Source organism: Dreissena polymorpha, chromosome 1, assembly GCF_020536995.1.
Source record: "Dreissena polymorpha isolate Duluth1 chromosome 1, UMN_Dpol_1.0, whole genome shotgun sequence".
Classification (NCBI taxonomy): Eukaryota; Metazoa; Mollusca; class Bivalvia; order Myida; family Dreissenidae; genus Dreissena; species Dreissena polymorpha.
Window position 1 is genome coordinate 32,672,828 of NC_068355.1, and position 27,455 is coordinate 32,700,282.

Here is a 27,455-nt window from a genome sequence, read left to right on the forward strand (position 1 = left end):
TATACAACACAAAATACACCCAAACTTTCCAAACGACGTTATACATGTCTGCATAATTTTCGCGCGCTTTTTATGAAACAAAGGATATTTTAGCACTGTTTATTTGACGCTAGAATTTGCCAAAGGTCGCGTTAGCATTAAAATTCGGAAGTGTGTTCCGGGTTACAAATTTAATAATGATAATCGAACGAAACATTAACAGTTGCGCGTAATTAATTCTACGCTTCACATACATGTATGTACATGTAGGTGGATATCTTTTCACTCGATCTGCCGCGTACGTATGCGGCGGATTTACTCCGCGAAATTACGTGAGGTTAATACAGACTCTGCGTCGTTGCGCGGATCGATGCCGATTGCCACGGCGATACGCCGCGTGAACACACGATTCGGCGGCCGCGTACTAATAATCTGGCCGTGGCGTAGCCGCGGATTATGTTTGAGCCGCGTTGGCTGTACTGTACATATGTGACACTCATTGTGTTAAGGATGGATAACCTGTATTTCTTTGTAATAACTAGAAATAACATGTATGAGTTATTGTGGAATAAGTGTAATGTGTTTGAGCAAATAAAAAAATGATATTTACTATGTTAATCTGGTTTGAAAATGCAGTTTTTAAAGGAAACTAACGTACGGTTCTCGGCCTTGAAAATGAAAATTTGGCCTTGAAAAGTCCTTGAAAAGTGCTTGAATTTAGGTTTGAGATTTCTGTTTGAACCATGAACATTCATATGCACATGAATGTTGAACTGTGTAATGATTTTCATCTGTGTAATTGTTTCCATCTTTGCAATTGTATGTTACACTTCATTTCTACCTCACCAGTCGCATTTCAACATATCACTTTTACACAATAACACTGACATTTATTGCCACACATAACTATTAAATAATTCAAATGTATGCATATGTTAACATATGTTTATTGTCTATTTATAACAACCAACACATATGTAATACAATATCACTGCAGTATGTTTAATAAGATTATTTAACATTTACAGTAATTCAATATCTTGATGTTACTCTGTTTTGCAGTATACACGTGTGCTGTGAGTCCCACAGGAGACAGGCTGTACATCACCAGCTACCAGCAGCACAAGCTTCTCACCCTGGCCAGGGATGGCACACTCCTGGCTACATACACAGACCTAGCACTAGGGGCCCCACGTGGTCTACATGTGACCCCTGCAGGCCAGGTGCTGGTCTGTGGACACTATCCCAGCACTGTACAACAGGTGGGCTGGGAGGGAGAGAGTAAGCTGGCTACGCTGGCTACTAAGGAGGATGGAGTGTCGAGGCAATGGTCAGTCTGCTACAGCAGCACCACATCATCCATCATTGTGGGACAGGATGGGGACAACATCCTGGTGTTCAGAGTGGAATAGTGTGAACATGTATGTATTAGTTGTTGTAATTAGTGATTAGTATTTCAATGACAATGTGTTGTTTAGCATACGAACATAGTAGTGTGTGATGTTACAATACAACATTAGTGTGTAGTTAAAGATACAAATAATTTATGTACACATATTCTTAGCTGATTACACATTGTGAGGGGTTTTGTTTGAACATTAGATTTTTTGCATATTATGTTGTTGGCATAACATTTTTTTCATTATGGTCCTAAATTTTAGTTCTTGTAAACTTTGCATGAAAAAACAAAGCATTTCAAATGAAAATTTAATATTTGTACATAGATGCACATGTACATAGCAACGGGGCTATTTTTAGACTTTCATTTCTATAAATACCATGCCATGTAAGAAATGTAAATGGATGAATACTGTTATTTATAAAGTATGAAATTGTTTAAGTAATCTTTCGAGTAGAATATATTGATACTTTTCGCAATATTTACAGAAAGGTTACACTTTTTATGCACCCTTTCGAAGAAGAGGGGGTATATTGTTGTGCACATATGTCCGTACGTCCGTCCGTCCACCAGATGGTTTCCGGATGATAACTCAAGAACGCTTAGGTCTAGGATCATGAAACTTCATAGGTACATTGATCATGACTTGCAGATGACCCCTATTGATTTTCAGGTCACTTGGTCAAAGGTCAAGGTCACGGTGACTCAACTTAGAAAAATGGTTTCCGGATGATAACTGAAGAACGCTTACACAGTAGGATCATATAACTTTGTAGGTACATTGATCATGACTCGCAGATGACCACTATAGACTTTTAGATCACTAGGTCAAAGGTCAAGGTCACAGTGACTTGAAATATTTAAACGGTTTCCGGAGGATAACTCAAGAACGCTTATGCCTAGGATCATGAAACTTCATAGGTGCATTGATCATGACTTGCAGATGACCCCTATTGATTTTCAGGTCACTTGGTCAAAGGTCAAGGTCACGGTGACCCGAAATAGTAAAATGGTTTTTGGATGATAACTCAAGAACGCTTATGCCTTGGATCATGAAATATCATATGTACATTGATCATGACTCACAGATGACACCAATTGATTTTCAGGTCATTAGGTCAAAGGTCAAGGTCACGGTGACTCAACTTAGAAAAATGGTTTCCGAATGATACATGTAACTCAAGAACGCCTATGCCTAAGATCATGAATTTTCAAAGGTACATTGATTAGGACTTGCAGATGACCCCTATTGATTTTCAGGTCACTAGGTTAAAGGTTACAGTGCCAAAAAATGTATTCACATGATGGCTGCCACTGCAACTGACAGCCCATATGGGGGCATGCATGTTTTACAAACAGACCTTGTCAAATGTGAGATTAATTAATGTGTCGTCAGCGTTCGACACTAACGGAAGTCCGGGAGTCCGAGACACCTTAAAAGGAGACTCGGACTCCTTGTTTTTGCGTCATGGGAGTCCGTTGGACTCCTTTAAAATCTTTGAATTTTTACAAAAAATCAGTTGATTACCTTATTTGTTTGGCAAGATCAGAATGTCCCAACTTTTGTAGATCCGAAAAATGTGCCACAAATCATTCTGCTTGAACACATGAACAAAAACAAAAAATTCCAAAACTATTTATTTTGGTTCCCTGTCAATGTCTGTGCGTGTAGTAATAGAGGAACATTCAAACTATGAAACGGTCGTGGCCGTTCTTTTTCACTGATATTTTTGCTGTAGTAAATTAGCTTCGCCAAACAGTTTTTCGTTACTATAAAAATCAACAAATACCCGATTTTTTCGGCGTAGCTGTTTAACATCACTTTTGACCTTAGGTGACCTTTAGGTTACATTCATAAAAATGCCTGCGGCTACCCACAAATGAATATACTTAATTTAGTCTGATTTGAGAATACTGCCAGAACATTGGATGAACATGGCCGCGTCTTTCTTACACTGTTTTACTACGTGTTCAGCATGAAACAATTTTATTTCTTATGAAAAGGCATGATAGATAGAACAGTTTCACACTCAACTCTTCACCTCAATATAATTTGTGCGTAGATTCTACACCTTTGTCAGTTCGCGGTAAGTGTGTGTTAATGTCAGAGTTTATATACAGGTCTTCGCTGCGTCTTCACGACTACATTATGTGCTGACCGGACCATGATAAATATTATTTTTAATTAATTTAACAAGAATTATTCCACCATATTGACTAATGTATTAAGCATGAGCGCGACGATTCTCGATACTGTTAATACTCGAATCAAATACCAATGCCCGATAAACCACTAAAACAGGTTTGTTCAAAGAATGCGCGTATAAATATTTAAAATATGTACGGATACTTCGCGTATGGGCGGTTGACTCATATGTTTTAATGTCACTTCCATTATTCTTTTGGTTGTCTGTTTTGTATCTATAGGTTTATGAACAGCAATATGTAATAATGTAAAATAAGCCACAAAAACTCCGCGTAACATCCCGTACTGCCTGTTATGCAGCTAAGAACTGCACACAAAAAGACATTCGCTATCCTTGATCTCATTCATTGAACTTTTTACCTTTCATAAACTCCAACCACAATCAACGCCGTATATCTTTTTTGAAGATATTTCTTGTTACACATTGTACGTTTTATGGCCCCAAGGTACTGAAGATGGGACCGGCTGCGAATCATTTGAGCGTGAATGCCCCGTGCAATATCGATTGATGATTTCAGTGGTTTATTGCAGTTTGTAGGCATTGTCATACCAACCACACTAAATCAGTTCCTACCATGTACACCTCCACGATAAAATATCGTGGCAAGTTACTTAAGAGACTGATGATGGCAACAGGGTGTAATCCTCGTGGATATTGTGCTTTGCATGCAAAATATTGTCTAAACATGTTTTCATGGTGTAAACACCTAATGCTGAAATTACAATAAATTTAGAATTATATTGCGTTTCCAAATTTCCATGTTCTTGGAAATATTATAAGGAATATATATAAAGCAATGACAAATATAGAGCTGTAACACCCTTACGATGGGATTTAGTAACTATGACACTAACAAAACAGAAGGCTCCGATGTTTTTTAACCCGAATATCGAGGTTATACAAGCAATCATAATGCATAATAGAAGTTAGTATATGTTGAAATCTTACAATGATTCAGTAAATTATTAACTTAAATATCACTTGAATGCGTTAAATATTTGCAATTTGATGTAACAAATATTAAACAGCAATCACTTACAACTTTAATCTTAAAACAAACATACCATAAAAATTTAACATTTCATGGATTTACATGTGTTAATGGCCGAAAATATTATATAAACAAGTGTCTTAATTATTGGACTCCAAGAAAAACACTATTTGTATGGGTCCGTTTCACTTACCCATAGATATACAAGGAAAAGGCATGCTTGTTTATTTCCTATGTATTAAGAATGCAAAACAGATAAGGTGGAAAAGAACAGTATGAATTTACATAAGGTATCCTCTTTAATTGTTTGTAAACTGTAAACCATTTATATTTGTCTGGTTGAAAAGACTTTCGTGGACACGGTAGTTAATGCGTGGATTGCATTTTGGACAAATAAATGGGGAATTTGTGTCAGTGTGTTTGTGTTAAATTTGTGGATCTGTAAAGCCTTACAATCAATACACAATAATGTCCCAATAATAACAATGATTTGACTGTGTACCTCCCTATTAAGAATAATAAAGATGAATTGGACAATACTGATATGATTTCACAAAAGGTAAAATGACTTTTATTTGAGGATCCATAACGCAAACCCTTCTTCAGATCGGAGCTTTCCAAACCTGAGTAACAGAGAATTTCAAAATGGGATTCAAAGTAAGCACCGTTCTGTGAAAAGGGGGCTTAATGCATTCAAATTAATTCAGGGACAATATTTTCGGCTTTTGAGGAATTTTTGTTTAAAGGAAATTTCTTCTAAATAAAAATCAAATCTAGGCGATAATTGTCGTCTCAGGTTAGCCTGTGAGGACAGCACAGGCTTATATGGGACGACACTTTATGCACATGAATTAAGCCCAATTTTCCCAGAACAAGGCTCGAGTTCTTAAGTCGAAATTTATTTGAAAAAAATGCAATAATGCATGTACAATAAAAAATGTATGAAGAGAACCTACATGTATTCATGTATTAGGACTTGTTCACAGATTAGTAGAATGGCAATTTTTTACATAATTATAATATTCAGCAATTAATATTTAGATTGTATTAAAACTAAGGAATACACCTGACTGAGAAACAATATATATGTATATATATATATATATATATATATATATATATAAATTAAAAATAAATAAAATAAAGCATTACAAACACTTTTTGAAGAAAATGTTATATATGAATTTTAAAATCGCTTTTATTTGTGGGACATTAATAAATGTTCATTTCATGGATTTACTGATACGCAAATTAAATTCACAAACATAACAAAAAATCCATGTCTTAAGATCGCATCATGAAAGACATTTTAGCTGACACTTGGAAGGGAGAGAACTGAAGATTTGCAACAGCAGTGAGTTGTTTACCTCAAGTCACTGTTTTATTAATTTAGCTGACATTAACAAGGGAGAGAACTTTTGATCTGCACCAACAATGAGTTGTTGCCCTTTGTTGCTATTAATGTTATGAAGCTGACACTTACTAGGGATATAACTGTAGATCTGCACAAGCAGTGAGTTGTTGCCCTTGTTGCTAGTATGTCTATGAAACTGACACTAACAAGGGATATAACTGTAGATCTGCACAAGCAGTGAGTTGTTGCCCTTGTTGCTAGTATGTCTATGAAACTGACACTAACAAGGGATATAACTGTAGATCTGCACAAGCAGTGAGTTGTTGCCCTTGTTGCTAGTATGTCTATGAAACTGACACTAACAAGGGATATAACTGTAGATCTGCACAAGCAGTGAGTTGTTGCCCTTGTTGCTAGTATGTCTATGAAACTGACACTAACAAGGGATATAACTGTAGATCTGCACAAGCAGTGAGTTGTTGCCCTTTAGTTGCCTTCTAATTATGTCTGCCACGGTTTGTTGATTTACTTTTGAATTTGATTCTATTGAAACATATATTTACAATAAAACACCTTTGGGGCATTTTAAAAGCTTAATTGAATAAGTACCATTAGAAAACATTACATTTTCCATAATGTTTGTGTTGTTATGCAGGACAGAACTGGCAAACATAATTAATGAGCCGTGCTGTGGGAAAATGGAGCTTAATGCACGTACTCGAATTGTTGTTCCATATTCGTCTGCGCAGTGCGCACAGACTTATAGGGACAACACTTTCCTCTTCAAAGGTATTTTTTGTTGAAAGGAATTGTCCTTTTTATAAAACTCCAGTCTAGTCGGAAAGTGTCCTACCTGATTAGCTTATGTGGACTTGACATGCTTATCTGAGAGAACAATCATTAATATTAATGAGCTGCATATTGGTTTACAAAATTACATCTCTTCAAGTTCTGAAAAAAATCTTTATTATGAATTTACAGGTTAATATAACATTGACCAACACTTTTAATGTTTTAATACGAAATGGTTTGATTGAATAAATTGTCATGCTTTTTGGGGCAAGGAACCAATGAAATGCCTGATTAAAAATTGATGAGAATGAAATGTATCTGTTGAAAACCTTCACATCCTTTTCAATAAAGAGGCATAGTTTTATAGAGTGTTATATGAACTTTTTTGTTAATGTTTCATATCACCCATGGTGCTGTTGATTTCAGGTGAGCATGAGCATTGTTATCCAGTTGACGTGGCAACAGCACCAGTCGGACCCCCAGGAGCCTCAGTCCAGGACAACCCTTCCCCTCCCATGACCCATAGCTCCACCCCTTTGACCTCCTGCCTCAAAGCTTCGTTGAACAATACTGGTCTGCTGGAATATCTGAGCATGTTGAGTTTTCACAAGCTGTTCTCAACAACAGGACAACCCTTCCCCTCCCATGACCCATAGCTCCACCCCTTTGACCTCCTGCCTCAAGGCTTCATTGAACAATACCATTCTGCTGGAATGTCTGAGCATGTTGAGTTTTCACAAGCTGTTCTCAACAACTGCCATCTCCGTGTCGATCGTTAAGCACTCGAGCCTGAGTAGTTTGTTAAGCTCCAGTGCTGAAAAATAAAAAGTTGGATAACTTGTTACATGCTTTGTGGGACTAACAGAGCAACAGCGAATAATGGTAGAAAATCAAGAAACAGTTGAAGAGTTAAAATTCGAAGCATAAGCTATCCACGGGGGCTACTTCTGATTTCAATAGTAGAACCATAATGGACAATCCTGATTTGTCCTCTAATGCGTCCAAAATGTTTAAAACGAACGTGCTTTTGACGCAGTTGCTGACAAAAAACTTTTGTTATGAACACTCATAACATGATTAATACATCGGTTGTGGTTTAGGCGCAAATTCTGCCCATCATCGTTCACAAGGTGCTTAAGGTTTTGTTACGAGCACTTCACACTCCAAGACAAAACGGCCTCGCATTGAATATACACTAGATAAAGCGTTGAAAAATGACAGCAGTTTTGTTGTGTGATCAAGTATGCCCTTTGACTCTCAACCCGACATAAGGTAGAACTCAAACTCGGCCCACAGCAATATCAGCGAGGCTAGCAGTTATGTTGTGTGGTCCAGTATGCCCTTTGACTCTCAACCCGACATTAGGTAGAACTCAAACTAAATCCTCAGCAATATCAGCGAGGCCAGCGTGTCATCTCGCCTTCTTCAGCCTCCGGTGAGACCTTACAGTTTTATTTATTTTGAAAATTAGGGCTGATAATTCATTCCCATTTCTAATCTCAAAACGTCTATATTTTAACATAATTACTGGCTAAAATTCCCAATATACAGTTTGCCATAAAAAAGGACACTTTTCACAGAGCTAGCCCCTAGTTCTAGCACATGTCTAAGTTTTTTAGAAGTATTACTGGCCTAATATTCTTATTTCACTAAGTTATTACTATCTTGAAGTTATAGATGTTATAAAAATCATTTATGTTGTTACTTTCCCAAAAACTGAGAAAACCATTTATTTTTGTCGGCTCGAAATTGTGTGTTGAAGAAAAATGATTATTTCATCAGCACTTCAATTTATTAATTTGTGATTAAACAAAATTAACAAAATTGTGTCAGTAAATACCCGGTTTGTAGTACATTTCCGCGATAAATTGCGGTGGGAAAAATGGGAAAACCCTTGAGAGTAACTTGCAGGAGGTAGACCATGTTTAGCAAAGTAAATTAACTAGTCTTATATTATGAGGTTAATTTTTTTTTTTGTTATTGGTCACTGTAGTTACTGGCCCTTCCTTACTGTATGCCATTAACAAGTTCATTGTTATGAATTAAGCTGATTGGTGGGACTGAATAACTGTTAACATACCTTTTTATCTAATATTAATATATATCCTATAATTGAATATAATTTATGGCAATTTATGACAGAATGTTTAACTACATGTACATGTATATCAGACAATAATGTCAATGAATTAAACAAATTTGAATTGATACACAAACATTAGATAATAGTAAATGTAGGTAAACACAAACAATCAAACACACATTAATACTTGTTTTATTTCTTTGTTATTAAAATTCAGAATGTATATCAGTCAGTTGTTGATCATAAAGCGTTATTGTCTTTGATCCAGATCGGCCGTTTGCCTGCAACACCCCTGAAAAACACACAACGGATAATACAGTTGTAAACAATTAGCGCTAATCATTACTATTGTACCTTAGTGAAGTCAATGTTTTCAATGCAGCTTTTGGATTGAAATTGGATTTGATTATTATTTAAATCAGAGCCCAGATGTTTGCGAGAAACAATGGCGCTATATTGCTTTTATATCCTAATGCACACAATTTTAACACTAGAAGTGAAACTTTAAATCAAAGGTGTGTCCGACAAAAAGATGCCATATAATGTAGATACACTGTATAACTGCATGTAGTATCTATTCAATATCACTTACATTGCATAGTTTCAACCAGAATAGGCAGTAATGACTATTAAAAGTATAAAAGTCCCCTGTAGCAAGATAGAATGTGGTACACTGAATTCACCACAGACGCCAATCTGTATTTCTGTATCTGTGTCTAATCCATAGCCAAACGTGTGTGATCAAGTACTCATACACTTACAGTACTCAACTCACATCTATTTGTTTCTTAAGATATTCTATACAGCTGTATAGTCTCACATTTAAAGTTGAAAAAAGTATCACATGTAATGTTGTATAGTCTCACATTTAAAGTTGTATGGTTTCACCTTTAAAGGTGTACAGTGTAACATTTTAATTTGTATAGTCACACATTTAAAGTTGTATAGTTTCAAATGTAAAGTTGTATATGTTCACTTTTAAAGAAGTGCAGTCTCACATTTTAAGTTGTGTAGTTTCACATTTAAAGTTGTATTGCTCAATCTCATATTAAAGGGGCCATCCAACAGATTTTGGCATGTATTGAATGAAGCATGTCATTAAAGGCTTGATGTTGATAAATTTAAACATTTGACCTAAAAATATCTAGAAAAAAAACACAAGAATACAACTTTTAAAAAAGGGAAACATGTCCCCATATATATGACCATTGACCTTGAAGGATGACCTTGACCTTTCACCACTCAAAATGTGCAGCTCAATGAGATACACATGCATGTCAAGTATCAAGTTGCTTGCTTCAATATTGCAAAAGTGACATTTAATGAGTGATTTTGACCCATAGATTTGACCTTTGACCTTGATCTTTTACAACTCAAAATGTGCAGCTCCATGAGATACACATGCATCTGTTAAAGTTGGAGCAAACCAACAGACCAACAGACGGATCAACAGACAGGGCAAAACCAATATGTCCTCCACTATAGTGGTGGGGGACAAAAAAATAACCTTCCACAGGGCTCGAACAACTGATCCCTGGAGTCCTGGAGTTAAAAGTCTCCCGCCTAGACCACTCAACCATCCATGTTCATGCTTAGAGCGGATGTATTTTTACCTATATAAGCAATACTCGTAGTTTCCCATAATATAACTACAACAACATAACTTTCCAAACTATTCAACCGTTTCGCATTGCACGACGCTTCGTCTTCAAATTGTCAAAAGATGCATAATAATTAATGGAAATTTAAAAGCATGATAAATTGTCAGTATTACTATTTCCTCAAAAATATCATAAAAAACAAAAATTTGCGAATCTGAAACAACTTTTTTTAATGATGTCAATGTACCAATCTGTTGGACGGCCCCTTTAAAAGTTATGCAGTCTCACATTTAAAGTTGTTTTATCTCACATGTTAAGTTTTCCTTTTCAGCAAACAGTATTAGCCAACAAGACAAACATCATTGAAGTGAATGTTGATGGCAATCCGCACCCCCTTCTTCAACAAATACTACAACTCGCTCAAGACATTAAGTAGCAAGACGTCTTGCATCAGCCTAGCACCCACATCTTCTCCAATGTTGGCTTCACACAGCAGAGCCTTGATGAGTCCGACTATCGATGCTGGACATGGACAACTTGTTCCAGACGAGTTGCTCAAGTGGAAAAGATTTGTCATTATACAGCAGATAGAGCAGGCGTTAAGTATCTTTCTGTAAATGTGACTGACTTCGATATGTTTTTCTGAAATAATGTGAACCTGACGCCCAAGGAGCAGTCTGTGATTGACGCCATTTAGCAGCAGCTGTTTACTGACATGCCCGGTTTTGGGTTTGTGGACTTTGGCATCTGGACTTGCACCATCTCTGTCTGCATCCCATTAAAGGTAGCCACAGCATTAACAACAACAGGTAGTATTTCAGCCTAGCTCTGTGAAAACAGGGCTTAATGCATGTGGATAGTGTTGTTCCAGAAAAGCATGTAAAGTTTGCTCAGGCAAATCAGAGACAACACTTTGGGAATAAACTTTTAAACTAAAAATCACATAAAAGCATAAAATGTCATAACTGATTAGATGTACAGACTGCACATGCTAATCTGGGACAACACAAGTCACATGCATTATGCACCGTTTTTACATTTTTCATGAATTGGTAAATAACTGTGTATACCCCTAATGAAAAATGTGTTCACCCAACAGCCTTTGAACTGATATCGTATGAAGTAAGCAGTATGTTTAATGTTTTTACTTTTTGTTCTATATCATTCTAGGTTAAGGGTTAAGGTAGCATAGCTTTGGCGTGGTATTTAACAATCAAGTTGTAAATACATAGGTCGCTTTACATATTGCATTATATTATCTGATTGTCCATGCAATATTTTAAGTTTCTCTAAATTTTCGCCACATTTTTGGTTCTATATTTTTGGACACCTGCAGTTTTGGAATATGTTTGTTATCAACATTTTTCGACAATCATTTATTTTTATTTTTCAAAACTTTCTTAAAACTTAGATTAATTACGGTAGTATAGATTCAATATCACGTACAGTGAATAGTTTTAAGCAGAATATGCAATATTAACACGTACAATTATAAAACCCTGTTAGCAAGATAGAGTATCGTAGACTGAAGTAACCATAGACGTCCATCTGTATTTCAGCATTTCTGTCTAATCCCTAGGAAACAACATTTGTGATCAAGTACTCATACACTGACAGTTTTAAACTCATATCTATTGATTCCTATGATATGCCATACAGTTGGTAATCTTACATTTAAACTTTAAAGTTAGAAAAAGTTTTACATTTAAAGTTGTATAGTTTCACATTTAAGTTGCTTGACTCATGTTTAACATGGTATACTCTAACATAGTGTCACATTAAAAATTAGATTGTCTCAAATTAAAAATTGTACCGTCTCACATTAAAAATTGTATAGTATCAAATGTTAACTTTTCCTTCTTAGCAAACATTATAAGCGAACAAGATGAACATCATTGAAGTCAATGTTGATGACAATCCTGACCCCTTTTTGCACAAAGACAATAATTGGCTAAAAAAAATTCAGCCAGAAGACATTTTGCGTCAGTCTAGTACGCCACCAATGAACATCCTCTAGCAAGGCGGCTACATTAACACTTCAAAATCACAGAGCCTTGGTGATTTTTTTTACTTCCGTCTCAGCTTTGATGTCGCAAAGCAACAATTCAATGCTGTGCATGAAACACTTGTTCCAGACGACTTGCTCGAGTGGAAACGATCTGATACAGCAGATAGAGCAGGCGTTGAGTGACTTTCTGTATCTGTGACTGACCTCAATATGTTGATCTCGAATAATGCGAACCTTACGCCCTAGGAGCAGTCTGTGATTGACGCCATTTAGCAGCAGCTGTTTACTGACATGCCCGGTTTTGGGTTTGTGGACTTTGGCATCTGGACTTGCACCATCTCTGTCTGTATCCCATTAAAGGTAGCCGCAGCATTAACAACAACAGGTAGTATTTCTCATTCTGGGAAAACAGGGCTTAATGCATGTGGATAGTGTTGACCCAGAAAAGCATGTGAAGTTTGCTCAGGCAAATCAGAGACAACACTTTGTGAATAAACCTTTAAACTAAAAATCACATAAAAGCAGAAAATGTCATAACTGATTAGATGTACAGACTGCACAGGCATATGTGGGACATTATAGTTTAGGCTTATTAAGTCCAGTTTTTAAAGAGTTTAGAGTTTCACATTTATTTCATGTAACATTAGTTCAACTTTTTCCTTTTTAGAGAAAAGTACCTGTGACTAATTGGGAATTTTGTGTTTTTAGATTGGTCAAACTGAGTGAATACATACATATAACAGTTGATTTAATATACGTTTAAATTATAAAGGGTCAAGACATATTTCCATACATTTTGGGCTGAAATTCAGCCCTAAACCAAATGTTTTAGTATTTTTCACTAACTTATAACACAAAAATTCCCTTGCATAACTACCACAAAATAATTTTGTAATGCTGTCACTTGAGTGGTAATGATCTGATCTATTAAGTTACACATAGAGCAGTTGTTGAGTGACTTGTCTGTTAACGTCAGTTACCGTAATGATCTTGAATAATTTGAACATAACGCCAAGAGCAGTTGTTAAAAGCCAATAGACACTCAAAATCATCGAATATTTCATACAATATTTCGAAACGTAAAGTTAGCACATACAAAATCAGTGTTTCTTAAAGCAATAGCTAAAATTTCAACGCTAGATGTAGTCTGGTAATATAGATTTAATAAGATACAAAATGGTCTTTGTGGGACAATATGTTCAACACAGGTTCATGTGCTATGTAAGTTTTCATGTGTCGCATAAATAGATATCATTGTGGGAAATCAAAATGGAAAATATTGTGTAAAAAAAAAATAAAAATAAGCATTTTATATCTCGTGTATTTTATGTAACTTACATTGTCTCCATTCAGCACGAGCTGTTGTTGGACATTGCCGGGTTTGGGGTGGCGACGTCAGTGTCGGGACTCGCTCCAACTCTGTCTATAGCTTGGTTGCAGCAGCACCAGTAGCTGCAACAACAATAATAAATGCAAGTAGTCATTGAGTCAGAGTCTTGGAAAATAGTGCTTAATGAATGTGAGTGTAAAGTGTCTTCCCAAATTAGCTTTAACTTGTTTTCTGCGCAGAAGACACTTCATTTAAACAAAAAATCCATAAATGAGGAAAGTGTTGTCCTTGTTTATCCTCTGTGGACTCATCTGGGATGACACTTCATGCACATGTTGTCCTTGTTTATCCTCTGCAGACTCATCTGGGATGACACTTTATGCACATGTTGTCCTTGTTTATCCTCTGTGGACTCATCTGTGATGACACTTCATGCACATGTTGTCCTTGTTTATCCTCTGTGGACTCATCTGGGCTGACACTTCATGCACATGTTGTCCTTGTTTATCCTCTGTGGACTCATCTGAGATGACACTTTATGCACATGTTGTCCTTGTTTATCCTCTGTGGACTCATCTGAGATGACACTTCATGCACATGTTGTCCTTGTTTATCCTCTGCGGACTCATCTGAGATGACACTTCATGCACATGTTGTCCTTGTTTATCCTCTGCGGACTCATCTGAGATGACACTTTATGCACATGTTGTCCTTGTTTATCCTCTGTGGACTCATCTGTGATGACACTTCATGCACATGTTGTCCTTGTTTATCCTCTGTGGACTCATCTGGGATGACACTTTATGCACATGTTGTCCTTGTTTATCCTCTGAGGACTCATCTGGGATGACACTTCATGAACATGCATAAAGGCATGTATTCCCAGAACAGGGTTCATATAGTTCTATAAACCTTCTTCTGATCTTTGTGGGGAAAAGCTATGAAAAGTGTGTTTTTAAATTGGCCAAAGTGGGTGAATAAATACCTTATCTAACAGTTTACATCAAACCAGTTTTAATCATACAAGGTGGAGGCATAGTTTTTTCTGTTTTTGGGCGGAAATCCAGCAAATAAAAGGGCGTTGTATTGGAATTACATTGGACATTATGTTTGTTACTTCTCATATGAATGTGTGCCTGTTGGTATGTTCATTATTACCCAGTAACAAATTAAAGAGGGAGTATATTGGAATCACCTTGGCCATATGTATGTCTATTGTAAACACAAGCTTATCTGCAGGCATTATTCTACTAATGATTCCATGTAAATACAGACCTATTAGATGATTTTCAATTATAAATCATTTAAATTGATTTCAACTAAAGAAAATGCAGATACATTTCAAGGAATAATGTTACACTTAAGGAATATATTTTTTAAGTGTACATTAAACACATATGATGTTTATTTGATTTTCAAAGGTCCATCATTTCTCTTAAAACAACATAAGCTAAAGTTGAGAGAGAGAAAGATAGGTTACAACAGCAGGACATGCAAACATTGATGCTTCAGCTTCAATAGCAACATCAGCAGAAGCAACAACAGTGTTCACAATTAAGCAATCAACAGTTTTATGGACAACGACCTTAAAATGTATGAGACTTACGAAAACTAATTTTGCGACTCACCTTTGTTGAATATGTTTGATTATTGATTTAATTATGATAATTTAATAGATTGTCATGTACTGTACTTAACCATGTATAACCAGAAACCATGTATAACGCACACCCAATTTTTAATTGTACACATGGCCTCTAGTATATATATTTATGATACTACTATGCATTTTTTGCAGATATGCACTCAGAATAGTGTTGTACCAATGTAAAACTCGCAATTAAGTTGAAATTCAGGGGTTTACAACTGCGTTTTCTGCATGGTCAATGCAGTATTCTGATTATGTCCATGGACCTTGATGAACCAACTACATCTACAAATTAACGCAAGTTTCATTAATTTTCGTAACTGTGGTACTATTCCATTTACTAGTTGCAATTCGACATGATTGTTTATGCGCCAACTTTAGCACTAGTTGCTTTCATTTGCCTTTGCCAAAATGGCTTTAATGTTTGCAGAAAGTATTACATGGGGCCATTCAACAAAAACAAAACCAGAAACAATAACGCATAACAGTTTTTTATTTTATAGAAAAACTTTTAGCGGCTGCAAGTGGACTGCTGGTGTCAACTATAATGCCTGCTGTCTTAAGAACAAAAGTTTAGCTTGGATCATCATGACAGTTGTTGATAATGTTTGTGGTCATAATATCCTGAACCAGTTTAGTAACCAGCCAGCATGCATGTAGCACTTCCAAAATATGACTCTTTAACTAAGAAACAATTGACCAAGTTAAACTTTTCTGCTATTGCACTCACGATCAATGTAACCCAGTCTTTTAAACGGTTGTTGTCTTTCTTGTTTTGAGTGAACAACTGGGTTAACCGTCTGAACTATTGTCCCTTGTCTGTGCATAAATGCCATCAGAATGTATGCAATAAGGCGTAATTTTTTCAACACTTCATACACTAAACTGTGTAGTGCTGTGTATTGTTTAAGTCCTAAGTCTTAATTTTAATGAAAGACCTTTTAGTGATGATAAGAATGATTTCCAGCAGATGCAACTTGAGTTACACTGTGTTAATATTCGATTTTACAGGACACCTTATCAATGAACATGATGCCCTTTCCGGAATGAACAGTGGCACTGCGATTAATGTGACCCTTCAGAGAAAAGGGATTCCAGGACCAATATCACCCCAGTATCAATCAGCGCTCCAACAATAGCCGCCCCCAGCCCATGCCTTGTGAGCACTTGGGAAGGCGTCAAGATTCCCATGGGGTCTTAACTATGTTGTCCCGGGGCTTCTCCCAGCAGCAGTGGAACAACCTGGGGTCCCAGGTTAGCTGTAGATTCATGTTTCTAGCACGATGCAGGGTTTAATACAATCATTTAGACCACAGATGCCTACTGTTGCTTTTTCATTACTATTTGTATAGAGGACTTAGTTATCTCAAACAATTTAGGGGCCTTGCATAAATGTTAAATAAATAAAAAATACATCATTATACCTTGGTCACGATAGTTCAAAAGGGGAACAATAAGTCGCTGTCAGTTGCTTTTTCTGTTGGTCTGCATAACAGTTTGTGTTATAAGTTGGTGGAACAGTCATTGTCCACACCTCTTAAGCAATTGAATATTACCTTCAACTGTGTCATCAATTTGAAGAACACAGATAACATGCTTATATTCCACACTTTAGAACACAAACAAGAATCATTCACCAAGTCTATCATATAATAAAATAGTGCTTATAGCATTTTCAAAATTATTGAGGACAATTTGTACAAATGTTGTATTATTTAGCCGTTATGAAAGTTGATTATAATCCATTTAAGGACAAATATTATTTTAAGTCATGTTTAAATTTTAAACTTGCCATTTAATCAAACTGTGATAATGTCCCTAAAACAACTCTGAAAACTCATATTTCGTGGAGTTCAATTGATTTTTATCTCTATCTTCCTTTCACAGCAGGGGATATCACACTATAACAACGGTCACCTATAATTGTCTGGTGGCGTTCAGCTTCAGACATTGCAAAATCAGCTTTATTCGTTCAGCGAGCCCACAGTATCCAAACAACAAAGCCATCCGCACAGGAACAACAACATCACGCGGATCAGCCATCTCAAATGTATGGACAGCAGTTTATTGAAACCTTTGCTCAGTATGGAAAATGATTATATATGCTGTGTTCTGCCCAAACTGGGCTTATGCTTGAGCATAAACTGGTGTCCCAGAGACTTTCTTTTAACGAAAACTACCATTCAAAAGGAAAGTGTTCTCCCTGATTACCCTGGTTGGACTGCACAATTTAGGCCAACACTTTAAGCACATGCTTTAAGCTCACTTTTCCCAAAACAAGCCTTATATTTATATCCCACGTGCATGTTGCAAATTTCCACGAATCATTCCTTGTGATATCAAAGTATGCATATTACATTTGTATTATCCTACGTTTGTATGGATCATGTAAACTTACATAAAGCGTTGATTGTGATGTCAAAATGTACATATAAGAATTGTATTTTGTTATGATTTTAAGGTTTAAATTGGAACATGTGTTTGTTTCACAATATATTTCAATATATTAATTAAAAGTATATTTATTCAAGCTTCATTGCATCGAAAGCCTGAGGGTCTTGAGTCCGTTTTCTGGGTAGAACCAGTACTTTGTGTGTATCTTGAGTAGATCTAAAAACACTCCTATGATGAAGATCTAACTCTTTACCCCTTTGCCCCTGCGTGGACACCATACATACTAGGCCATGGCTTCATCGAGTAGGTAATGAACATGGTACCTCATATTCACTAAGCAGAGTTTATATCCAGGATAGTTGCCTTGATGCGCTTCTCATCTTGCCATGCGACTCCCTGGTTAACAGCAGGTCAACCCGCCATACAGTGTGGAATCACAGGTGGTTAGCATGTGTCTCAAATTTTAAGAAATAACAGGATACACAACTCGCGTGAGCTACTCATTGTCGATCGGACCCGTTTAATGAATGAAATCGCAAGGTGTAAAGACACACCTCCACAATGGACCATTGAAATCACTTGTGTGTTTATAATGTCAGCCAGTTAAAACGTATGTAAACAATGGTTTAACATGGCGCTGGGCAGTTAGTTTTGATGCATAATCTAATATAAAGAACTGTAAGATTGTTTTTTCGTACATTTTACTAGCTCATCTATTTTTATGCCCCCCTTCGAAGAAGAGGGGGTATATTGCTTTGCACATGTCGGTCTGTCGGTCGGTCTGTCGGCCGGTCTGTCCACCAGGTGGTTTCCGGATGATAACTCAAGAACACTTGGGCCTAGGATCATGAACCTTCATAGGTACATTGATCATGACTCGCAGATGACCCCTATTGATTTTGAGGTCACTAGGTCAAAGGTCAAGGTCACGGTGACCCAAAATAGTAAAATGGTTTCCGGATGATAACTCAAGAACGCTTAGGCCTAGGATCATGAAACTTAATAGGTTGATTGACCATGACTCGCAGATGACCCCTATTGATTTTCAGGTCACTAGGTCAAAGGTCAAGGTCACAGTGACCCGAAATAGTAAAATGGTTCTGTATGATAACTCAATAACTATGATAACTCAATAACGCTTAGGGCTAGGATCATGAAACTTGATAGGTAGATTGATCATGACTCGCAGATGACCCCTATTGATTTTCAGGTCACTAGGTCAAAGGTCAAGGTCAAAGTGACCCGAAATAGTAAAATGGTTTCCGGATGATAACTCAAGAACGCTTATGCCTAGGATCATGAAACTTCGTAGGTAGATTGATAATGGCTGACAGATGACTCCTATTGATTTTCCGGTCACTAGGTCAAAGGTCAAGGTGACCCGAAATAGTTAAATGGTTTCCGGATGATAACTCAACAGCGCTTATTGCTAAGATCATAAAACTTCAAAGGTACATTGATCATGACTGGCAGATGACCCCTATTGATTTTCAGGTCACTAGGTCAAAGGTCAAGGTCACAGTGACAAAAAACATATTCACACAATGGCTGTTACTACAACGGAGAGCCCATATGGGGGGCATGCATGTTTTACAAAAATGAAAAAAAATGAGCTATTGTCATCACCTTGGCGTTGACGTGCGGTTAAGTTTTGTGTTTAGGTCCACTTTTCTCATAAAGTATCAATGCTATTGCATTCAAACTTGGTACACTTACTTACTATCATGAGGGGACTGGGCAGGCAAAGTAAAATAACTCTGGCATGCATTTTGACAGAATTATGTGCCCTTTTTATACTAAGAAAATTGATTTTTTTGTGTTTAGGTCCATTTTATTCCTTAAGTATCAAAGCTACTGCTTTCATACTTGCAACACTTACTAACTACCATAAGGGGATTGTTCAGGCAAAGTTATGTAACTCTGACAGGCATTTTGACAGAATAATGTGCCCTTTTTTTACTTAGAAAATTGAAAATTTGGTTAAGTTTTCTGTTTAGGTCCACTTTATTCCTAAAGTATTAAAGCTATTGCTTTCATACTTGCAACACTTATTAACTATCATAAGGGGACTGTGCAGGCAAAGTTATGTAACTCTGACTGGCATTTTGACATAATTATGGGCCGTTTATACTTAGAAAATTGTACATTTGGTTAAGTTTTGTGTTTTGGTCCACTTTACCCCTAAAGTATCATTATCAGATATTGCTTTCATACTTGGAACACTCGCAAACTATCATAAGGGAACAGTAAAGGACAAGTTGCATAACTCTGGTTGTCATTTTTACGGAATTATGGTCCTTTTTAGACTTAGTAACTTTGAATATATGGTAAAATTTTGTGTTTAGATCCACTTTACTTCTTAAGTAGCAAGGCTATTGCTTTCAAACTTCAAATACTTTTTATGCTATCATGAGGGTACTGTACCTAGCAAGTTGAATTTTACCTTGACCTTTGAATGACCTTGACTCTCAAGGTCAAATTATTAAATTTTGCTAAAATTGCCATAACTTCTTTATATATGATTAGATTTGATTGATACTTTGACAAAACAACTCTTACCTGACATACCAATATAGACTCCACCCAAACCATCCCCCACGCCCCCCTCCAAATCCCCCCCCAAAATCCCCCCTCAATTTTTTAAAGATCATCTAATAAATGGCCACCACACCCTCACACTTTACCCCCCCCCCCCCCACCTGCCCCCCCTCCAAAAAAAAATTTTTTTTAGTTATTTTTATTATTTTATTTTTTAAATACCGTCCAACCATCCTACACAAACAAAAATACCCCCCCCCCCAAAATAAATAAAGTTTTTTTTGCATTTTTATTGCATTTTTGGAAGATAATGTAATAAATGACCACACACCCATACTATGCACCCCTCTCCACTCTACCCCTCCCTCCTTTGTGATTGGAATTGATATAGGCCCCTTCACCTTTAAAAAGAAAAATAGATGAGCGGTCTTCACCTGCAAGGCGGTGCTCTTGTTAAATTATGGTACCGAGGTCCGTGAACTTTGCAGGGATTTTTTTTCACTACGTAAAGATTTCAGTCTGAGATCGGGTCCGATTGACAATGAGTAGGTAACGCGTGTTGCGAATCGTGATGTTTCTTAAACGTTGACCCAGCGTTTGTAAAAATCTTGCAAGATATGTACCTTTCCAGAAAGGAAATTCATTTCTGCATTGAACAAGACCAAGTTTGTGAAAATCGCTGCATACCCGGTAATTAATGATGTTCTGGTTGCTCAAAGCGACCGGTTTTGGGTGATTTTAAGTTAATTACGTTGTTATATATATTTTTGATATTGAACTTTTTTTTCAGAAAATTATTTTTTTGTTATAATTTGATTATTTATCATTCAAAATGATGTTTTAACTAATTAATATTATAGTCACATGCTAACAACCTGTGTTGAATCAATGGAGTCAAAATATGCTGACCCGTCTTGTTGTCATCCCAGTAATAGCTTGGGGGTCAAGCTCAGGTTCAAGGACACGGCGATATGGGGATGTTTGACAGGAGAGTTTTGTCTGTTCGCTTAGTTCCAATAAAATTGATTGTTATTGCAAGAATGGAAGTTGTTACTACCTACTTTACTATATGAACAATAATTAAGCATTATTATGCCCTCTTTCAAAAAAGAGGGGGTATATTGTTTTGCTGGATGTCGGGCGGTCTGTCGGTAGACCAGTTCATTTCCGATCAAAAACTCGTCAATGGTTTGACAGATTGGCTCTAAACTTCACGTGTCTTGTCCTTACACAGTAGATGAACCCTATTGAAATTGGCGTCACGCGGTCAAACGTCAAGGTCACTGTTGCAATAAGTGTGAAAATCATTTATGATCAATAACTCATCAACGAACGGACCGATTGACTTGATACTTCACATGTGATTTGGTGTTGGACTGTAGATGACCTCTACATAAATTGGGGTTACTTGGTCAAAGGTCAAGATCACTGTCTGAATAAGTGTCAAAATCGTTTCTGATCAATAACTCGTGAACCAATTGACCCATTGGCTTGATACATCATATGCAGATTGGACTTGGGCAGTAGATGACCCCTTTGAAATTGGGGTCACTATGTCAAAGGTCAAGGTCACTGTCACAATAAGTGTAAAAATCATTTCCAATCAATTATTCGTCAACAATTGACTGATTCACATGTGTATCATCCTTCTGTGAAAGTGACATGATGTATGCCCCTTTTTATACCCAGCCACGTCCGGAGTGATCTAGATTTGGCATTGTCTGTATGTCATTTTGTCACAAACCGTTTAGGGCTATATCTAAGAAAATATATAAGATCTTAACATAAAACTTTATGGTTGTATAGATGAAGAGAAGTAACTTGCACAAGAACCATAACACAACATTGTCTTATATAAGAGTTATTGCCTTTTGTTGTTTTTATATGATGTTACTTTTCATGGCTATATCTCAGATATGATACAAGATTTCAACATGAAACTTCATGGTTTCAAAGATATCAATGATTAAATATGCTTGCACAAGAACCATAACCTTTCACTTTTGTAAATAAGAATTATTACAGTAAAATATCAAGCAAAACAATTACTATTTTATAAATAAATACATTGAAATTCATTATTTATGAAATTATAAATCCTTAATGGAAGAAGTCAGATCTAAAATGATGCTTACCTGGATTTCAATCAATTAAGTAGAATCCTGCTTTTTGATTCAACCATGTGGCAATGCTGGCACTTTTCCCCGTACTCATTATCTGCCTTGCATCAGATTGCTGCAAATGTTACCGGAAAGCTTCATAATTTCTTTTATATTAGTACAAATTTTTTTTTAATTGCATAATTGTGTAAAAATGTATACTTGCCCTTGTCTGGTCATAGGTTTTTAATGACTTAGAGTTAGAATTTAATGTTAATAATTCATTTCAGATCCAATATCTGAAACACAACCACTTTCCAGCTGACTGGGCCATGATGGAGATACCGAAAAACACTAAGATACCAAGCCGCGGCTTGCTACCTTGCCCCGTGTCCACCCCACCCAGAAGTCAGACCCCTCCGTCTTCAACCATGCCACGTAACCACAGGGGCGTTAACTAGGACTTGAACCAAGACAGGGACTTGAATTGCGAGACAGTTTGGGAGGTCCTGAAACAATTTTTCTCGTTCAGAACTGCTCAGGAGGGACAGTACTCTCTGTCGGATTATCTGGGGGCGTCCTTGTCTTCAATTCAGTCCCCGGTGTCCACTCTGGTCCCATGGGAATGTACTCGATCTCCAGTAGAGCTACCAAAACCAACAAAGCAACTACCCGCAGAAAACTTGCTAGTTTACCCAAAACATTTAGCACAGCAGGGAAATGCAAAAGGCCAAACCCTTAACCAAAAGGCAGTAGCATAAACTCTTATAAGGGGCAGTCCGGTTTGCCGCAAAGTGAGCCCAAAATGTTTGGCACCCCAGCAACATCACGAGGTTACGTACAAAATTCGGATTGTTCAAGAACAAACCCTGAACCCATCTTTCGGAGCAGGAAATCTTAGCGAGGAACAATTATGGTGGATATCAAACCTGCCCAAACAAAAAAAACAACCTCAGGCACACCAACAGTTTTCAAGGCCGCAACCTTAAGCAGAACAGAAGAAATGCTGACTAGAAGTTTGTTGAGGATGGACAGTGAGGAAAGTGAATAGGATTTAGCTATAAGACAAGTTAGGAAAAACACGGTGAAATCAATCATGTCATACCTGTGTCAGCTAGAGTTGAAGTCATTTATAGTGGATGTTGTTGCACTTAGGGAGTGACAGACGAAACGCAGGATGGTGCTTTTTGTATTTCAATGAAGGGTTAGGGGTTCATGAACGTGTATCAAGCCAAACCTCTATTTGTATTATGCCAAGGGCCTGTCTATGAGATAGCATGGCTTAATGCATGTGTGTTTAGTGGCAGTCCACAAAGACTAATCAGGGACGATATTGTTTGCCCTGACTAGATTTCTCGTTTGGAAAAGACTACATTTAAACACAATTTCCATAAAAGCAGAGAGTTTTGTCACTGATAAGGACTGCATTTTCTACCCGGCACTTTACTCACATGAATTAAGCATGGTTTTCCTATTGAACATTTAACATTGACATTTGAATCATTCATGCAAAGTGGCTGCTTGATCAAGCTAGCACAAAATCTTCATATTAGTCATTGAGACCAAGACATATTACTGCCCGCCAGATTGATTGAATAGACAATAACTGGTTCATGGCATTTGGATTGTACTACAATAACATGTTGTTAAGTTTTTAGGTGAAAACACCTGACTTAGTATCCACTATTAAATAATTGTTGCAAACATTTTGCTACACTCATCAAAGTATTTTTGGGGGGATGTAATATAAAATGTTATAATATTAAAATGGCCAAGATGCAAATAAGATATGTCAGATTATGTTGCAAACATGCATTATTCAGAGCAAGTGTTAAAAATCATCATGTTTTACGAGATTTTTTTTACTAATTCAATGCTTTCCACAGGCCATTTAAGAGTAATTTGTGAAGGGAGGGGGCTTGAATACTGAAATCAGAGTCTCCCTGATGTTTGAAATTTATGTATCCGATTAATGTCTTTTTTCAGTAACTGAAACTTGACCTTTTGGCGATCATGCACAGTTTGCAAATCCTTGCCGTCTCATGTATACATTTGTTGCTAGATTACGTAGTTTCGGATCTATATAAATAATTGTACATATAGAGTATTTTATAGAGTAACCTTTTTTAAATTCTTAGATGATACAGAAAGTTCACGTTAATGAACATTTTGTTTGAAGTTTGTTTACTTTTTTAAGGATAATGGCATATTTATTGAGGATACAACTCTGCCAAAATGTCCTTTTGTTATGTTGTTTATATATATACTTGCTAATGTGCAATGCATTGTGTACAGTAAAGTTGGCAGAAAAAGTGTTGAAATGTCTCAAATTGCAGACTTTGTAACAATATTAAATAGTTAATTTGTTCCCCAGATGTCAGAGGAATATTCTGTTTAGTTTGAAAGATAGGATACAGTCAGAAGAAAGTGTATTCATTTCATGCATAGTAATTGTTTTATGTTTTGATGTTATGTGTAGTTGATATTAAACTTGTGTTCAATGTATTATTTCACTCATGTGAATAATCATAGGAATAACACATACTTATAGGCGCTATACTATTTAATGATGTTACTACGCTGGTGGCTCAAGTAAGACTGTATCAGTCTCGTGGCTTGTGCTTTTTCGCATCACACTCGAGGCTCGCATCTCGTGTGATACGTCATGACACAAGTCACTCGTTTGATACAAACTCTTGGAACAATTGACTAGCATAATATTCCGCATATAAATCTGTTTTGTAAATGTCGACAACTAAAGTACTACAGCTTAGGTTTTAAATAACAAATAAACGACACATTGTTAACTAAAATGCTATCAATTGTTTCGTCGGAAAAATACTGCATGATATTTATGTCAGGAGTACCAACACAGAAAAATAAAATCTTAACATCCTTTTTCTTGAAATGAAAATTAACACATTTAGATTTAGAAAATAATATGTTATTCTAATCTAGAAAGGTATTTTAAATAGGTAAGGTCTTCTCGCGATGAAGTATATACTTAATTTGAAATACTGGAAATAGAATTAACGTCGTGATACATATATAGTACAATAAAAGCATAGTAATTTTTAACGAAACCCATATCATAAGATTTGTATATACTCACTTCATGTTGACGAAATGCCTATTCTTTTTGAAAAAAAATACCGTGTGCAGTCGAATTATTTTTTGTGGATTTTCTAGACATTTTATTCAATGTACATACACATTTATGTATAATACTTTATATTTTGTATAACATTCAAAGTACCATGTTTTAACACTTAATACGTGTCCTTTTATGTCGGTCATTCAAAGTACCATGTTTTAACACTTAATACGTGTCCTTTTATGTCGGTCATTGAGCCCATTGAGCCGCATTCTGGGAAAATGTGACTTAATGCATGTTGGTTAAGTGTTGTCCCAGATTGGCAGTCCTCACATGCTCATTTGGGACGACAGTTATCTCTTTAATGTATTTTTCGTTTTCAAGAAGTATCTTTTTTTGCGAAATCAAGTTTCTGAAAGTGTCGTTGGCGATAACCGGGTGAATGTTAGGATTGCACGGGCTTATCCTGGACGACACTTTACGCACATGCATTACCTCCCTTTTTCCGAGAGCGCGGCTCATATAAAAGTTGATTAAAATTCAGAATGACGACAGTTCCTTAAGATATATCCTCAGTAGATATTGTATGTGGAACCAAAGCATGTTAAGGAAATAAACAAAACCACAACACTTTTTTCTGAGTTGTAGTTACTTTGTCCAAATCTCCTTTTTCAATTATCAACGCAAAGACCAATAGCACTCCGCTGTTTTTAGTTTCTATATTGTTTCCTTGAGAGAGATATGACGAACGCTAGGCAGCCACCATTCCCACTGAGTCACTGCGAAATATAAGAACATGTTTAAGGACAGTTGGACAAAGATACAGAAATTAAAGACAGACCGGCTGGATACATATAAATTTAGACATACGCATAGTTACTTCTGTTCTTATGTACTGTTGTGTCAGTATCATATCAACAGTATTTTAAAACACATGTACACCGATAAAAAAATCCATGCGAAAAAAACATAATTTCCGATTGATGGATATGACACTTAGTCACTGAAATTTTTTCATTTTTAAGTAGTACATTCAGTTATGTTCGTGTTTATAAGAACTTCGTGCAAAACGAATATATATCCATTTATACGCAGGGTACGAACTCCGTGTACTTACTCGATCTATTCCAGAAGCGTCATCATCTATCGCATGAATAGAAACAAGAAATATAAATTAACATCAGAAAAAATGCTTATTGAGAGAGTTTACTACAAACTTCGCAATTGGTAATTTTCGAGCCTTTTTTAGCTCACCTGGGCACAATGTGCTTATGATGAGCTTTTGCGATCGTCTTAAGTCCGGCGTGCATTGTGCAGCGTCAACATTTGCCTTGTTAACACTCTAAATGGTTCCGGTTGTTTGAAAAACATGACCGCAAGGGTCCGGGGCATTTTTCCGTATATGGCAAAAAACTTGTTAGCACTCTAAAAGTTATATTTATAGTTAACTTTACATGATACTTGGTCACAACATTTGTTCTAATGCTATCTTGGGCTGCAAAGAACAGGTCAGTTCCTTTATGTCTTTGTGAGGTAAGCGAATTTGTGCCTTCACGCCATCTTGTTGTTTGATCAGCACATGTTTTAATGTATTGAAAACGGTATGTCCATTAGAAGCGATTTCTGAAAGTTTGTTTAAAGTCTAAATGGGCAGGGACTTTAAGCCATTTATGGACTCTCCCATCCTTCTAAATTGGATCCGTGTATTTCCAAAATTAGGGATGTATATTTATTTTCATATTTAGAATATTGCTTACAGAAATTCCTTTAAGCAAACAGCGCAGACCGTGATGAGGCGCCTCATCATGCGGCGTCTCATCTGGGTCTACGCTGTTTGTCAAGCCTTTTTTCTAGACGCTAGGCATAAATGGGTTAATATACATGTATGAGTCTCGCTCCGGGTAAACAGGGCTTAAAGGGACCTGTTCACATGTCGGT

The 27,455-nt window shown here is 36.5% G+C and overlaps 2 long non-coding RNA genes across 3 annotated transcripts in view; both read left to right on the plus strand.

The window, feature by feature from the left end:
* Positions 1–27,455, plus strand: part of LOC127876019 (uncharacterized) — a 116,980-nt gene that overhangs the window by 34,721 nt on the left and 54,804 nt on the right. The gene's annotated exons all lie outside the window — the stretch shown is intronic.
* LOC127876024 (uncharacterized) lies at positions 1,273–26,151 on the plus strand. 2 transcript variants are annotated; one of them, XR_008047604.1, is made up of 8 exons: positions 1,273–1,400; positions 7,149–8,157; positions 10,738–12,799; positions 13,768–15,337; positions 16,404–16,646; positions 17,280–17,442; positions 18,141–18,226; positions 22,714–26,151. It is a non-coding gene; the product is annotated as an uncharacterized LOC127876024 (long non-coding RNA). The 2 variants fall into 2 exon arrangements; XR_008047605.1 differs by lacking the exons at positions 1,273–1,400; positions 18,141–18,226 and adding an exon at positions 5,169–5,233.